This window comes from Pristis pectinata, chromosome 1 (assembly GCF_009764475.1).
Source record: "Pristis pectinata isolate sPriPec2 chromosome 1, sPriPec2.1.pri, whole genome shotgun sequence".
Lineage (NCBI taxonomy): Eukaryota > Metazoa > Chordata > Chondrichthyes > Rhinopristiformes > Pristidae > Pristis > Pristis pectinata.
In genome coordinates, this window is record NC_067405.1 from 82,195,392 (window position 1) to 82,211,736 (window position 16,345).

The 16,345-nt window shown below is 41.0% G+C and overlaps 1 protein-coding gene across 9 annotated transcripts in view; it reads right to left on the reverse strand.

Moving 5' to 3' along the window:
- Positions 1–16,345, reverse strand: part of numb (NUMB endocytic adaptor protein) — a 135,197-nt gene that overhangs the window by 76,022 nt on the left and 42,830 nt on the right. Inside the window, exon 1 of one of the 9 annotated variants that reach the window (XM_052030531.1) lies at positions 4,368–4,463. The exons of the other annotated variants lie outside the window; for them this stretch is intronic. The gene's annotated coding sequence lies outside the window, so the exon portion shown is untranslated. Of the gene's footprint in view, positions 1–4,367; positions 4,464–16,345 lie in introns of those variants that run through there. 9 annotated transcript variants of the gene reach the window in all.

Sequence of the window (16,345 nt, forward strand, 5' to 3'; positions counted from 1 at the left end):
AGATGACTGGGTCTATACTCGCTAGAGCTTAGAGGGATAAAAGGCAATCTCTTTGAAACTTAACAAATTTTTAAGAGACTTGAAAAGTAGATGTGGGCTCAATGTTTCTCCGGTTGGGGTTACTGTCTCAAAGGAATTGGCCATTCAGAACAGAGTTCAGTAGAAGTTTCTTCACCCAGAGAATCGGATATTTTTGATTTCTCTATGCTGTGAAGGTTCAGTTGCCAAGTATATTCAAGAGAGTCTTTGGTCACAATGAAAAAAACATGGAGACTGAGCACAGGATGAGCTTCAGATACAGGACCAGCATGACCTGAATGAATGGTACAGCAATCTAGAGGAGCTGAATGGCCTATTATTTTCTATTTGTGTTTGAGCACATGGTAGTGGAAATACTGCATTCAGAGCAGTATCATCACATGACCTGAAAACGCACCATCTAAACGAATGAATGCATTGCAAAAAGACTAATTTAATGCACTAATGATTTCCACCACCTCCTAGCCCCCAAATTAATAGTAGCATTGTCCAGTCAACTCACTAATTTTCTTCCAGGTTGCCTCAAGGAATCAATGTAATAAAAACAACAGCATTTTTATCTAAAAGGAACTGCTACTGAAATACTTCAAATGCTCATGTCACAAAACCTCTAGAGACCACAGGTGGTGCCAATCATTTGGGAGTACTGCACAAAGTGAAGATCGAAGGTCAACAGGATATTTTAAAATAACTATTTAAAAAAGGGCTTCCTATATGTCACTGCATTAATAAAACATCTGTGCCAAAGTATAGAGAACTAAGTTGCCCCTTGAAAGCAGAAATATTTTCTAAGGAAGAACTTAGTACAAAGTTGAGAGCACGCTTCTCCTACTGTCAGTTGTTTGGGGATTCTAGTCCTATTCCACTCTTTGGAGCTCAAACATATGAATTGTTACCAAGGGAGCAGTGCAACGTAGGTGGTTCTTTTTTTTGGACAAGATATTAAATGAAGTTTCATCTACTCTTTCAGGGATGTAAGAGATCCCATAACACTATAATGTGGTGACCAGTATAAAGTATGGTTTTTGTTGCTGCATTATGGGAAAGATGCAGTGGTTCTGGAGGGGGTTCAAAGGATGTATGCAGCCCTGGTTTGTGGTGATCTTAGAATTGCTGGTGTTGTTGCAGCTTCAGAACCGCTCACCTCCAGAGGAAGTTTGTGGCTCTTGGAAGGAAGCCAGGACAGAATACCCAATTCTGCCTACTGCAAGAAGCATTTCTCTGTTCAGGGAGCATTCACGAGAGTATCATGAAGACCTCCCAACAGATAAAAATTCCAGTAGTTAGACAATACCAAGGACACCATTAATGATTAATTCCTTTGAGCATCTGCTTCATGAAATCAATCTAAGGGATTATTCGTGGAGTCAGAGCTATACAGCAGAAACAAGCCCTTCGGCCCAACTCAGCCATGCCGACCTGGTTGCCTAACTTAGCTAACAATTTGCCTGTTTGACCCATTTCCCTCTAAACCTTTACTATCCACGTACTTGTCCAAATGTCTTTCAAATGTCATTAAAAAAAAATGTCCTAGCCTATCCAGCCTCTCCCTATACTCAAACCCTCCAGTCCCGATAAATCTTTTCTGCACCCTTTCCAGTTTAATGACATCCTTCCTATATCAGGGCAACCACAATTGTACACAATATTCCAAATGCAGCTATACCAATGTCTTATACAGCTGTAACATGATGTCCCAACTTCTGTACTCAATATCCTGACCAATGAAGGCAAATGCCTTCTTCACCAGTCTCCCTATGTCGCCACTTTCAAGGTACTACATACTTTCTCTCTCCCGCGCGCAACCCCTCACCTCCCTCTCCCTCCCCAGGTCTCTCTGTTCCACAGCACTCCGCAGTGTCCTACCATTTACAGGGTAAGTCCTGCCCTGGTTTGTCTCACCAAAATGCAACACATCACATTTACCTGAATTAAACTATCTGCCATTCCTCAGCCCACTGGCTTAATCAAGATCCCATTGTAATTTCAGACAACCTTCACTGTCTACTATACTACCAATTTTAGTGTCATCCACAAACTTACTAACCATGTCATCTACAATCTTATCCAAATTGATGATCAACAGCGGGCCCAGTGCCGAACCCTGTGGCACACCACCAGTCACAACCCTTCAGTCTGAAAAGCAATGCTCTACCAATACCCTCTGTCTCCTACCATTGAGCCGATATTGTAGCCAATTGGCTAGCTCATCCTGGACCCCATGTGATCTAACCTTCTGGACCAGTCTACCATGCAGTACCTTGTCAAATGCCTTGCTAAAGTCCATGTAGACAACATCTACCATGCCACCCTCATTGACCTTCTTGATCACCTCTTCAAAAACCTCAAACTTCAAAAACACTCATCACAATCATTTAATACATTGTTGATTTGTTATGTTCCAATCCAAACATTACTTGCAATTTTTTTGATCTAAAACAACAGAGATTTCTTCACAGCTGATTTAATCTCGTACTCTTTAGCAGGATTTTAAAGTGTCAAACACCTTACAAACTGGAATTTATTTGTATCATATATTAAATTGGACAGACTCATTTCTAATTAAACTATTGGAATTTCACTTCTTATATTTAAGTGTATTAAATATTGCAATATTTTCAAGCTGTAACGAACTTCACAGAAACTGCAAGTTCACTCTTTAAGATACAGATGGGTCCAAAGACCAGCACTAACACTAATATTCCTTATTTATTCTGAAACAGCTTTGGCAAGAAGTCTCCACTCCCTTGACTATTGCAAAAATGATTTTGTTTCACTACTATCATAAGCTTTAAGCAAAATACATGAAAAATACCCCGAAACTGTAATAAACAAGTTATCTGGAGATCAAATCAGACAAGCACTGCAAGTATTTTTCTATATCACATGACAAACTGTGGCAGCTGAAGGCTTATCATAAACATCTTACACACAAAAGAGGGGGCGGGCAGCATTGAATAAAATGTCACCTACCATGCAATGGTTTATATACATCCAATCAATGCAAGTTGACCCAGAGAGGAAAAAGAAGGGAAAAGAAAGGGAAATACAACAATGTTGAAGTTTACTGGGAAGAGGCTATAAACAATTTGCTGGAAGAACTCAGTGGATTGAGCAGCATCTGTGGGATGAATGGAATTGTCGACGTTTTGGGTCAAACCCCTGCATCAGGGCATCGTTAATTCCTTTCCTCCCACAGATGCTGCTCAACCTGCTGAGTTCCTCCAGCAGATTGTGCGTTGCTCCAGGTTCCAGCATCTGCAGTCTTGTCTTCAAGGGAATAAGCTATTCAGTACTGAGCACCTGTATATCCGTAACCATCTCCATGCAACTGCCACTTCAATTTAATTGCTTTAGTTAGAAACATTTTAAATCTGAGTTTGATAACTTTAATTGACAGTATCAACTGCAGTTTCCGGAGTGGAATTCCAAAATTCTGTAATTACTGCTGTTTCCTAACTTCACACCTGAAATACAGGGTGTAATTTATAGCCTATGACCTGCAGTCTGAAACTTCAAAACCAATAGAAGTTCTTTCATTCCACCTATCCTTAAAAACTTAATTTTAGAAATATCAGGAAATACAGACTTAATTAATACACCCTCATAAGATTATTAGAGACATAGATAAACAGCCAACATTTTTTTCCCAGGTTCAAAATGTCTAATACTAGAGGGCATGTATTTAAGGCGAGAGGGGGCAAGTTGAAAGGAGATGTCAGAGGCAAGGTTTTTTTTAAAACAAAGAGTGGTGGATGCCTGGAATGTGCTGCCAAGGGTGGTAGTGGAGACAAATACAATAGAGGCATTTAAAAGGCTCTTGTATATACACACATGGATGTGCAGAGAATGGAGGGATATGGACATTGTGTAGGCAGAAAGGATTCGTTTAGTTAGGCATTTAATTACTAATTTAATTAGTTTGACACAACATCATGGGCCGAAGGACCTGTTCTAATTGTGGACTCCTGGAGTAAAGGTATCATTACGACAGCTCTACAAGCCCAATATACCCATCATAAGCTGTAGTGTTCAGGATTGCTCACAGTAGTCCACGTGGCTTTCTGCAATCCTGTATGCACAGAAATAAACATGACCTCTGCTTTAGTTGCCTCTTCAAAGAAACTGCAGGTCCTTCAAATTGAAGAATTTCAATCTGTTAAATCGGTCTTTATTTATAAATCCCAAGTAACCCTGAGCAGCTAAATAGCTCACATTTGTCCTTACTTTCCTCTTTTCTGTTAATATGAGGGAATGATGGTTAGAAAATATTGTGAGGTACACATCAGTAATCATAATAACGGAGCTGAGACAGAGTCAAAGTTTACCTTGGGATCAGCATGGCATAATGCTTTAGAGCGCCAGTGACCCGGGTTCAAATCCAGCCACTGTCTGTAAGGAGTTGTATGCTCTCCCCGTGTCTGCGTGTGTTTCCCCCGGGTGCTCCGGTTTCCTCCCACATTCCAAGGACGTACAGGTTAGAAAGTTGTGGGCATGCTACGTTGGCGCCAGAAGCACGGTGACACTTGCGGGCTGCCCCCAGAACACTATGCAAAAGATGCATTTCACTGTGTGTTTTGATGTACATGTGACTAATAAAGATATCATATCTTATCTCATCAATCTCAGGCAATTACAGTGGAGGGGGACAGTCTGTAACCAACAGAATTCATGTAATAGATCCAAGACAACACCTTAATTTACAGTTCTGCTCAACCAATTGTCAGACACACTGGACAAATGGAGAGCCCAATGGATGATGAGGAAGAACTAGGTGCCACCCTTAATGTGTGGAGATTGGCACAGTCTTTGATACTGCCAAGGGGCAACAATATAGCCATGATAAAGATAGACTCTTGGGAATTCCACAGACCAGAGTGCATACACTTTTCTAGCAACAAATGAACAGTGAAGAATGAAACCAGGCAGATGTTTGAGAGGGGAATAGTACTGGAGAAGGGTGGTTTCTAAGACTGCAGAGAAGATGAGGAGTGATGACTTTGACCAAAGCTGTTTGACAAACCTCACTTGTGGGATTCCAGAGTTCCCAGAAATGTACAAAGAGTAGTACAGCGCAGCAACAGGCCCTTTGGCCCACGATGTCGTACCAAACAAATTAAACTAATAATTAAATGCCTGACTAAACTAATCCCTTCTGCCTACACAATATCCATATCCCTCCATTCTCTGCACATTCAAGTGACTATCTGAGAGCCTCTTAAATGCCTCTATTGTATTTGCCTCCACCGTCACCCTGGCAGCGCATTCCAGGCACCCATCATTCTGTTGCCCCATACATCTCTTTGAACTTACTCCCTCTCATCTGAAATGCATGCCCTCTAGTATTAGACAATTCAACCTTAGGAAAAAGATAGCACCTGTCTATCTATGCCTCTCTATGCCTTCTCTTTGGAGACGAGGAGGATGAGAGGAGACATGATAGAGGTGTACAAAATATTAAGAGGAATAGATAGAGTAGACAGCCAGCATCTCTTTCCCAGGGCACCAATGCTCAATATAAGAGGGCATGGCTTTATGGTAATGGGTGGAAAGTTCAAGGGAGATACCAGAGGAAGGTTTTTTACCCAGAGTGTGGTTGGGGCATGGAATGCACTGCCTGGGGTGGTGGTGGAGGCGGGTACATTGGTCAAATTCAAGAGATTGCTAGATAAGCATATGGAGGAATTTAAAATAGAGGGATATGAGGTAGGAAGGGCTTAGATAGTCTTAGGTGAGGTTTAAAGGTCGGCACAACATTGTGGGCTGAAGGGCCTGTATTGTGCTGTACCGTTCTATGATTCTATAAACTTCTATCAGGTTTCCCCTCAGCTTCCACCGCTCCAGAGAAAACAACCCAAGTTTGTCTAAGTTTTCCTTATATCACATGGCCTCTAATCCAGGCAGCATCCTGATGAACCTCTTCTGCATCCTCTCCAAAGCCTCCACAGCTTTCCTAAAATGGAGCAACCAGAATTGAATGCAATACTCAAGATGCAGCCTAACCAGAGTTGTATAAAGCTGCAACATAACTTCCTGACTCTTGAACTCAATGGCTCGAATAATAAAGGCAAACATGCATACACCTTCTTTACCACCTTATCAACCTGTTCGGCCACTTTCAGGGAGCTATAAATATGGACTATGAACTTACTAACCCACTCATCCACATTTTCATCCAGGTCATTTATATATATCACACACAGCAGAGGTCACAGTAGGGATCCCTGCGGAACACCACCAGTCATGGACCTCCAGCCAGAATAAGTCCCATCAACCATGATCCTCTCTCTTCTGTGGGCAAGCCAATCATGGACCTACAAATGTAGGTACAGGAAGGAAGCGACTTACGACAGCAGGTGTGCATATAATGAGGGAACTACATCAGGTAACAGGAGAGTCAAGGAGGGATATTGGGTAGTTAGGTAATTTAAAGGAAATAATTTTGAAGCAGCTAGGTATTCTGAATAAGACAAGTTTCAAACCGCAAGAGGATAATTAGCTGACAAAAGTGCAAGGTTAGGTCAGGGGAAGTAGAATTTCCACTCAATGGACGAGGACCAGAATCGAAGAGACTGGTGCAGCCAAACATAACATCTAAATGCCAAAGTACCCATAAGCTCCTCGTACTTGTGGAGCAGAGGGCAGAGGAAACGGGGAAAACAGTTTAAGATGAACATAGTTAAGAGAAGTTTTGCTATTTTGTCATTCCAGGATGATGAATAACGAGCAGTGGTGGCAGAGAATGGTAGAACTCTACCGTGCAGGCAGATCTGGCAACTGTGACTAACCCACTTGCTGGCTATAAGCATTCCAAATCTATGCCATTGGATTTGGGGGGGGGGGGGGGGGGGAGCAACCAGGTGAGAAAGAGTAATGGCTTAAAAGTTGTGGGACAGAGTAACTAGTTCTATGTAGAGACTTAAGAATTATAACAGATGGTTAAGAAAAAAATGACCTATTCTCACGTAGTAATTAAGAAACCACCAATGAAATGAGTAAGTGAAGGTCAGACATTTTAGATAACTGGTAAATTTCATAAGTAACAAAAAATGTTAAGTGAATTATAATTGGGAACACAGTGCCTTTAAGAATGGTGGAAGCCAACTCAATAGCAACCTCCAAAAGGTAATTGGATAAATATTTAAAGGAGAACACTGCAGAGCTATGTTAAAAAGCAAGAGGGTGGGACTAATACATAACTCTTCCAAGAGCTGGCAGTCATAATGTGGCTAATGGCCTCATTCATTCTCAGAGTTTGTTCCAAAACAGGCAAGATATACAACTATGCTCAGTCATTTGATATAATTACATTTTCTGTTTATGGAGCTACACAAAATTAAACACATACTAACCCCTTCATTAAGCACTGTGCATAACAAAAACACAAACATTTCCTAATGGGGCAGAGGCTCTCTCCACACCTGCTCATGTCAGGCTGATCTTTGAGGTTGGTGCCTTCATTCTACAAAGACTTTACTCAAAATGATCAAAGTCTGGACAGACTTCAATGCACAAGGTCTTCACTGTGGCATTTGGGAAGCAGACATTGTGGACCATTATCTTTTATCATAACTTACTTTTCTCTGGTTCAATTGCTATTGACCATAACTACCTTTTGACCTTATGTTTTCCAACAGCTACAAAATTGATAATTGGGCAACCTGTAGGTTTTTTCTTTAAATTTTGTATAAATGACAAGGCATATTGCGACAATTCCACATATATAGCACATGACAACATTGCTGACACAACATCAATATCAATGAGGTACCAACATTCTGGCAACTTCATTGGAAGCAGAATCTCATTCATGGCACTAATAAGGAAACCTAAAAGTAGTTGCAAATGACTAGACATTATTTTATGCTAAATAACTGACTATAGCATATGGCACATCAAACTTCCTATTAATTTAACACCAGCAATCACAGTTCACACCAAAACCTACATTTCTCAGTTATATTTTCAAATTTCTAACCCGAGTAATAGATTGGAGACCCTTTCACTAAATTGCCATTGCCTGAAAAAAGTCAGGTGCTTCACAGTTGATGTTCCTGTGAGAAAAGACTATAATAGTAGCAGTTATTTTTGGCAGTCACCAACATTGGTTTTTCTGATCATCTTTAAGTAAATTGGTTGACATTAGACAAACCTATCAAAATAATGAAAATACCAAACTTATTAATGGAAGAAGCACTGTTCTCAGCCAACATGCATGCTGCAGCAGCAGGGTACAACTACATGACTGAAATCACCATCTACTTCATCAAAACCTGCAATTTATTCTCAAGTTTACGATGCTTTAGACAGTACTCTCCTGAGGCAAGAAGTCAGATTTTGCTTATTATGCAAGCACATGAAAGACATTTGACCAAGATTGAAATGATTGGACTGAACTTTGCTTTTTGACTGTCCTCAATGACGACCGTCCAGTGGCACTTACATCAACCATAATGAAATGCTTCAAGAGGTTGGTTATGGTGTCAATCAACTCCTGCCTCAGAGATGACTTGGATCTGCTTCAATTTGCCTACTGCCACAACAGGTCAACAGATGTGATTTTTCTGGTTCTTCGCTCTGCTCTGGACCATCTGGACAAGAACTCATACAGCAGGCTGCTGTTCATCGACTACAGCTCGGTGTTCAACACAATCATTGCATCCAAACTCAAGACCTGGGCCTCTGTATCTCCCTTTACAATTGGATATTCGACTTCCTCATCAACAGACTTCAGTGAGGACTGGTAACAACATCTCCTCCTCGCTGACCATCAACACGGGTACACCTCAAGGCTGCGTGCTTAGCCCCCTGCTCTACTCTCTATACACATGACTGTGTGGCAAATCATAGCTCCAATACCATACACAAATTCGCTGACTACACCACAGTTGTTGGACAAATCACAGGCAGTGATGAGTCAATGTACAGGAATGACATGGGGCACCTGGTTGCCTGGTGCCACAACAACCTCTTGTTCAACGTCAGAAAAACTAAAGAACTGATCACTGACTTTAGGAAGGGGAAGGGGGCAAAAATGTGCCAGTCTACAGCTTTAAATTCCTGGGCATTAACTTAGCTGATGACCTGTCCTGGGCCCAGCACATTGATGCAATCATAAGGGGTCAGAACCAAGACCACTGCTTTCCTTCTATTTATTAGTGACCTAGACATGGCATAATTTCCAAATCTGCAGATGATACTTTTTTAAAAAAAGTGTAGTGAACTGTGAGGAGGATGTTCAAAGTCAAAGTCGAGTTTATTGACATATGCACAGGTGCAATGAAAAAAGATGTTTACAAACCTTAAGTGTTTATAAACTGGTTTGTGGAATATGAAGACACGTGGCAGATGAGGTTTAGGGCAGAAAAACATGGTGTAACATTAGGGTAGGAAGAATAACAGGCAATGTAAACTTGAGAGCATAATTTTAAAACAGGTTTAGAAAAAGAGACCTGGGATATACATGTATAACTTGTTGAATGTAGGAGGGCAAGTTGAGAAAGCAGTTAAACCATATAGAACCCTGGCCTCTATTTAGAGGCAAAGAGTACAAGGAGGATGTCACAATGAAGTTATGAAAACTTGTTCAGTTACACTTGAGTATTGTGTCTACTCTGGTAACCATATTTCAGCAAAATATACACAAGGTGGTACACAAAAGATTTGCTGGAGCAAGTTCCAAGGTGGCTGACTTCGGTTCCTTGGATAGACATGCAGCCTGATTGTTTTCCTTAGAACAGAGTAGGTTGAGGGTGGATGTGAGGGAGGTACAAAACAACGAAGGCTCTAGACTAAGAGAAATGGTTCCAAAAGGAATATTGTCACTCATACATTTTGGTGCTTTGAGAAACTTCAACAATAAAAAGATACAATGAGTTGTTTTGCATTTGAATAAAGATAACATTCATGATAAACCGTTACCGAAAGATAACAAATTTAGTTTGCCATGGCATTGAATCATCCGCAATTCATCACCACCCAAATTCAGATTCTTAAGTCCTCCTTTTATTTATAAAATACTTTTCTGCCTGACCAGCTTTACATTTATTTTAAGTATAGAAGAATGAGAAAGGATCTCAAATATAAAATTCTAACAGGAACTAGACAGACTAGATAGAAGGAAGATGCTCTCAATGGCTGGAGAGTCCAGAACCAGGGGTCACATCCTCAGGGTGCATGTTATATCACTTAAAACTGAGGTCTAGAGAAATTTCTACAGCCAGTGTGCACTGAATCTACTACAGAAGACACTGGCGGTCAAGCCATTGGAGGCTAAGGAAGCAGATAAATTTCTTAATGCCAAAGGCACCAAGGGATCTGGGGAGAAGATAGAGCCTGAACACTGGAGGATCAACCATGTGCATGTTCAATGGAGGAGCAAGCCCAAAGGGCTGAATGGCCTACTGCTGTTCTGATAACATATTGAGGAGATGAGCATCTTATACAGGATGACCCTTCATCATTCTAAAAAAAAATTATCAACACAGCCATCTTCTGCTTTAGTGTCAAAGCAAGTCCATGTAACACCCTTATTTATTTAATGTAACACAATATTAAACATTACTGAATACTGAGCTCAAGACACACTGTTTTTGGTGTCCAGGGGTGAAGGATATGAAGTTTGGGAGATGCTGCGTTCCTTGTACCATTTACACCAGCTGCTGTGCATTCCCAATGAAGGGACTAGAGGTTTTCAATGCCTTTTCAGATGCTGCTGCTATTCCTTAAGCAATTATGGGCCAGGGATCCTCATGAGTCAGTGGAGATATTATACATTTTCAAGAGGGCTTAGAAAACATCCTTTCCTGTCCACCTGCCAATTTCCCCACTGTGAAGCAGCTCAGAATAGTACAAGTTTCAGATGTCAGGTGTCAGGCATACGAATGATATGGTCTGTCCTTCAAAGCTGACCAAGTGTAATTCAGGCCTCAATGCTGCCCCTGTTGTCTTGGGAAGTTGACACTGGTTCCCAGGACTCTGTGGAGACAACTTTGGTGATACCTTTTAAATACCAGTTGTGGAAAATCAATGTCTCAGAGGTGTCAGGAGGGCAAGGATAACTGCTGCCTATAGACATGAGTTTTGTGCCAGATTTAAAATGGGATTAGTGTAAGATCAGTGTAAGTAGGCAGTTGGTAATTGGGTGTAGTCTCCATGGGCTGATGGACCCATTTCTAGGTTATACAACTCAATGAAACACATTCTTCCTCAAATACCCAAAGACTGTGTTGATGAACTGAAGAACATGGTGACAATGGGGGTTGGCTTACATACAGAGAGGAGAGGGCTTATAATGGGAATTAGGGAACTGTCAGAGGAATTAAACAAATACTTTGTATGCTTCACAGAAGAAAATGGGTTAGGGAAGAATTAGAGCAAAAATGAGTGCCTGTTGGTTAGCACAGACTCAGTGGGCCAAAGAACCTGTTTCTGTGCTGTATCTCTGACTCTAAGACACAAACCTGCCAGAAATTCCAGAGAACCACATGTCTAGTGAAAAGAGGAACTGAAAGTATTAAGAAAATAATTAGAATATTTGGCAAAAAGGTTGAAACTTGCCTCTTTGGCACCCTTGGGAACTGACCAATGTCAGACCACAGAAGTTAACCCGAAACCCCCCCCCCAAAATAAACATGCCTAACCCCTTCAGCTTGCCAGTTCACTCTGCAAAAACTTTAAGTGGCTTCGTTCTGTGAACCAGCAGCCTGCAGAACATTGTCCTCCATAAATTAGTTCAGCTACCTGTATAAATTTTGTGTTTATTCCCCCCCCCCCAATACAAATTACTTAAGAGAAAATTTATATTTTGTTTCTCAAATTTTGCTAATATAGGAAAATTTTGGTAATTTAAAATGCTAATATAGCTACTGTGGTGGTCACTCTGCAAATGCAATGGTGCCAGAGTCAACCTCTGTTGGACCACGGAGGTTAGTAGACCACAGAATGATGGACCAGAGTTTCAACCTGTAGTAAAAGCTGGTAAATCGCAAAGACCCAATGATTTGCATCCCAGAGTTTAACAGAGGTGCTTTAAAGATAACAAATGATCTAGTTATCTTTTAAATTCTACAGATTCTGAAACTGTGCCTGTGGATTGTAGAGTAGGAAATATGCCCCACTATTTAAGGAGAGAGAAAACAAAATGGGGAATTCCTGGCTTACTAGCCAAATGTCAGTGCTAGGGATAATGCTGGAATCCATAATGACAGATGTTAAAACAGAACATCACAAAAGGAATAATAGCATTGAATAGAGCCAAGAGATTTACCAAAGGAAAGTTCTTTGACAGTGACCAGTAGAATAGATAAGTGGGTATGAGAGGACATGGCGCTTTTGGATTTTTGGAAGGCTTTGCAGCACCAGCAGATGAGGGTAATCTAGAAACATGGATTGAGAATTGGTTATTGGACAGAAATCAAAGATTGGGAATAAACAGATGTTTCTCAGGTTGGTAGGTTGTGATTAGTGGAGTACCACAGATATTGTGAAGGACCAATCTATTAACCATTAGGCTGAAGGGAACAAATGTTATACTTGTGAAGTTACTGATTTTACAAAACTAAGTGGGATTGAGAATCGGACGAGGGAGCAAAGAGGCTTCAAGATGATAAAGACAAGCCTGGTAAAAACGTGGTTAATGCAATATAACATAGAAAAGTGTGAAGTCAGTCACTATAAATGCACAAGTATTATGCAGACCCAGCAAAATTATCAGGAAAACAAATGGTATGTGGCCTTTAAGAGGATTTGAGCACAAGAGCAGAGATGTCTTACTGCAATTATATAGTACCCTCGGCGAGACCACATCAGGAGTAATTTGCACAGTTTTGATCTCCTTACCCAAAAATGGACATAAAAGCAAAAAAGCAAAGATTCACTGGACTAGCTCCAGGGATGGCATTTTTACCAGATAAGCAAAGATTGAGTAGACTGGGTCTGTGTTGTGTACAGTTTAGAAGAAATCTTGTTATAATATAGAATTCTTACAGTCTGAATGCCTAGCCTGGCTGAAGGTCACCATCTCAGAATATGGGATAGGTTATTTTGGACCAAAAATAGGTATTAATTCTTTCCACAAAACATGGTGGATCTTTGCAATTTCTCTACCTTGGAGGGTGAAGGAAGTTCAGAGTTCATTCCATATTTCCTTATGCTTAGAAGGCCATTCAGCCCATTGAATCTATGCTGGGCCTCAGAAATCCTGCTCCCCCATTAATTTGTCCCGTAGCCTATTCTCCCATACTCCTGTAACTCCCTCCGGATTCCACCTTTCATCCACACGTGAGGGGGATTTAGCATGACCAGTTAACATACCAACCCACACATCTTTGGGATCTGGAAGGAAACCTGAGCACTCCGGTGGAAATCCATAAAGTTAAATGAAGAAAATGCAAGCTCCACACAAACAACACCAGAGATCAGGAATGAACCTGAGTTACTGAAGCTGTGGTGAGGCAGCAGCTCCACCAGCTGTGCTATTGTGCAACCTGGATCAAAGAAATATGGGGAAAATTACACTGAGGTGGATCATCTGCTATGATTTTGTAGAATGGTGGGATAAGTTCAATGTGGTAAATAGCATACTCCTGCTCCTATGTTCTCCCAGGATATGGGGAATGGTCCATGTTTTCCAGGGTATCACCATGGATATTGTGTGCCAGGGACAGTATGCACTCCAGATGCAGATTAATAGACAAACTTTGTTTTCCAGATATTTAGGACAAGATCTACTCTCTCACATGCTCAAGTGAACAAATTAACAGTGATTTGAAGCTCAATCTCTGAACATTCACTACATAATATACTACTTCTGAGCATTGTCTACATACTGCAGCTTGATGACTTAAACTGGAGTAATCTTGGTTCTGGAAATGGAGGCAACATAGATTGAAGTTTCTTACACCATCTGTAGTTTAGCTCCATTTCTACAGGAAGATGTTTGTACGAGACCAATAACTTTTGGTTACTGGTCTCAGTCACAATTAGTTATGTTGACTTAAAAATCTATGGTTTTACTTAAGAATGGCTTCATAAACTCTAGTCCACTATAATCACCTTTGAAAAGACAACCTGCAGTCTGCCCTTCATTGTGAAACCAGCCCCAAACTTGACCCCAATTTCACTTACATGCTTTTGTTCCATGCCTGTAAATAAACCAGCAAATCTAAATTCTATCTAGCACAATCTTAGAATGCTTCTCTATCAGAGTGAGGTTTTCAGTACCCATATTTTGTTTTTTAAAAGTGCTCCCCAATCTTACCTATAAATAGTCTAGCTTCATTTTTATAACAATGCCCCTTGCTGTGAATTTCCCCAAAAATTACTTCTCAGCAGTGACCACATTAAGACCTTCTAATATTTCAAATACCTCAATTAGACTATTCCTCAACCTTCAAAACTTACAGCCATGCTTAGATGTGACCTATTATAAATGAGCATTGTTAGTCCCAACAGCATTTTACAGAACCTCAGCTGTACATTCTCAAAAGCTTTCTTAATGTCAGACATGATTCACTTGACACAATACATACTCTTATTTTCTATTATTTGTTCATGGGATTTGACTATTGCTGGCAAGAATACATTTCCCATTCTTAATTACCCCAAAGCAGCTGGTGGCAAGATGTTTTCCTGAATCATTGCCAACTGTATGGTAACGTTAACTAGAGGGATCATGACCTGATTAAGAAGGAACAACATGAGTCAGTACAGTCCAACATCTGGAGGGCAACATACAAGTGGGGGCATTCACTGCACCTGAAGCCTTATGTTGGGGTTCAGAGAGATTTGGACATCCTTCTAGAGTGAAAGTTAACATGCACAGGCAGCAAGCAATTAGGAAAACAAGCAGTATGTTGGCCACGGCAGTCAAATTATCTTGCAGTAGTGTAGAAATATCCTGTTTCAGTTAATCTAGGCACTGGTGAGACCATACCTGGAAGATTATGTACAGACTTATGATACAGGGAGCGCAGCAAAGGTTCACCAGATTGATTTTTGGCATTTGGGAGGGGAAGGGAGCAGGTGGTGGAAATTGTCATAGGAGAAAGATTAGGTGGACTATATCAAAGTTCTCTGGAATTCAGAAGAATGAGTGGCATCCGTATTGAAACATACAACATTCGTACAGGGCTTGACAGGGTAGATGCAAAGATGACATTTCTTAAGATAATGGTGACCAGAACCAGGATCTCAAAGTAAGGGATCAGTTATACATAAGCAAGAGCAAATCTTTGGAATTTTCTATCCAAGAGGGTTGTGGAGTCTCTGATCAATTAATTATTAAATATTAAAGGAATTAAGGTATATGGGGTTCGTACAATGGAGACACAAGAGACCGCAGATGCTGAAATCTGAAGCAACACACAAGACACTGGAGGAACTCAGTGGGTCTGGCAGCATCTGTGGAGGAAAATGGGCAGTCAATGTTTCAGGTCAAGACCCTTCATCAGGACGGAAAGATAGCCAGTATGAAGAGTGAAGGAAAGGGGTGGAGCAAGAGCTAGCAAGCAATAGGTGGATCCAGGTGAGTGGGGGTGATAGGCAGATGGAGGAGGGAAGAGTAGAAATAGTGACAGAAGCTGGGAGGTGAAAGGTGGAGGAGACAAAGGGCTGCAGATGATGGAATCTGATAGAAGAGGAAGGTGGAGCATGGAATCAATGAGGGACGTAGGGAGTGCCGATGTGGCTAATGGTGGGATCCCATTGTAGCTGGTGGAAGTTGCAAAGAATGATGTGCTGGATGCGTGGGCTGGGATGATAGGTGAGGACCAGGGGAACTGTGTGTGTGCGTGTGTGCATGAGAAAGAGAGAAAAACGGGGCATGAGCAGAAGTGCAGGACATAGACAAGAGTGGACTCCATCAATAACAGTAGGGGGGAAAACACCATTTCCTGAGAAAGTTAGTACAAGGTTTTGTTATGTGCTTCTTGGTTTAACAGCTCATGGCTTTCCAAAGGCAGCTTGGTAAGTTGCTAGAGATATAACAGATGTTACATTGCATTGATGATGGAGAGATGGAAAATTCAAGGTTTCAATCATAATGACAAGTTCATTATTTGGCTGTAGGTACTGTACCATTTACAGGGTTTGCAAACTGAACGACGTGCGATCATCAACCATTTCATTAGACACAGACAGATTCTTATTACATTATTGGATTAGCAGCCAGTGTTCTGGTCCACCAACACACACATAACCACTGCAATATCATAAAAATCCATCTAGCTTCGTCATATCCTTCAGCAAAGGAAACCCATTGTCCTTCCCTTTCTGGCCAATTTGTGAGCCCAGTCCTACTTTTGGG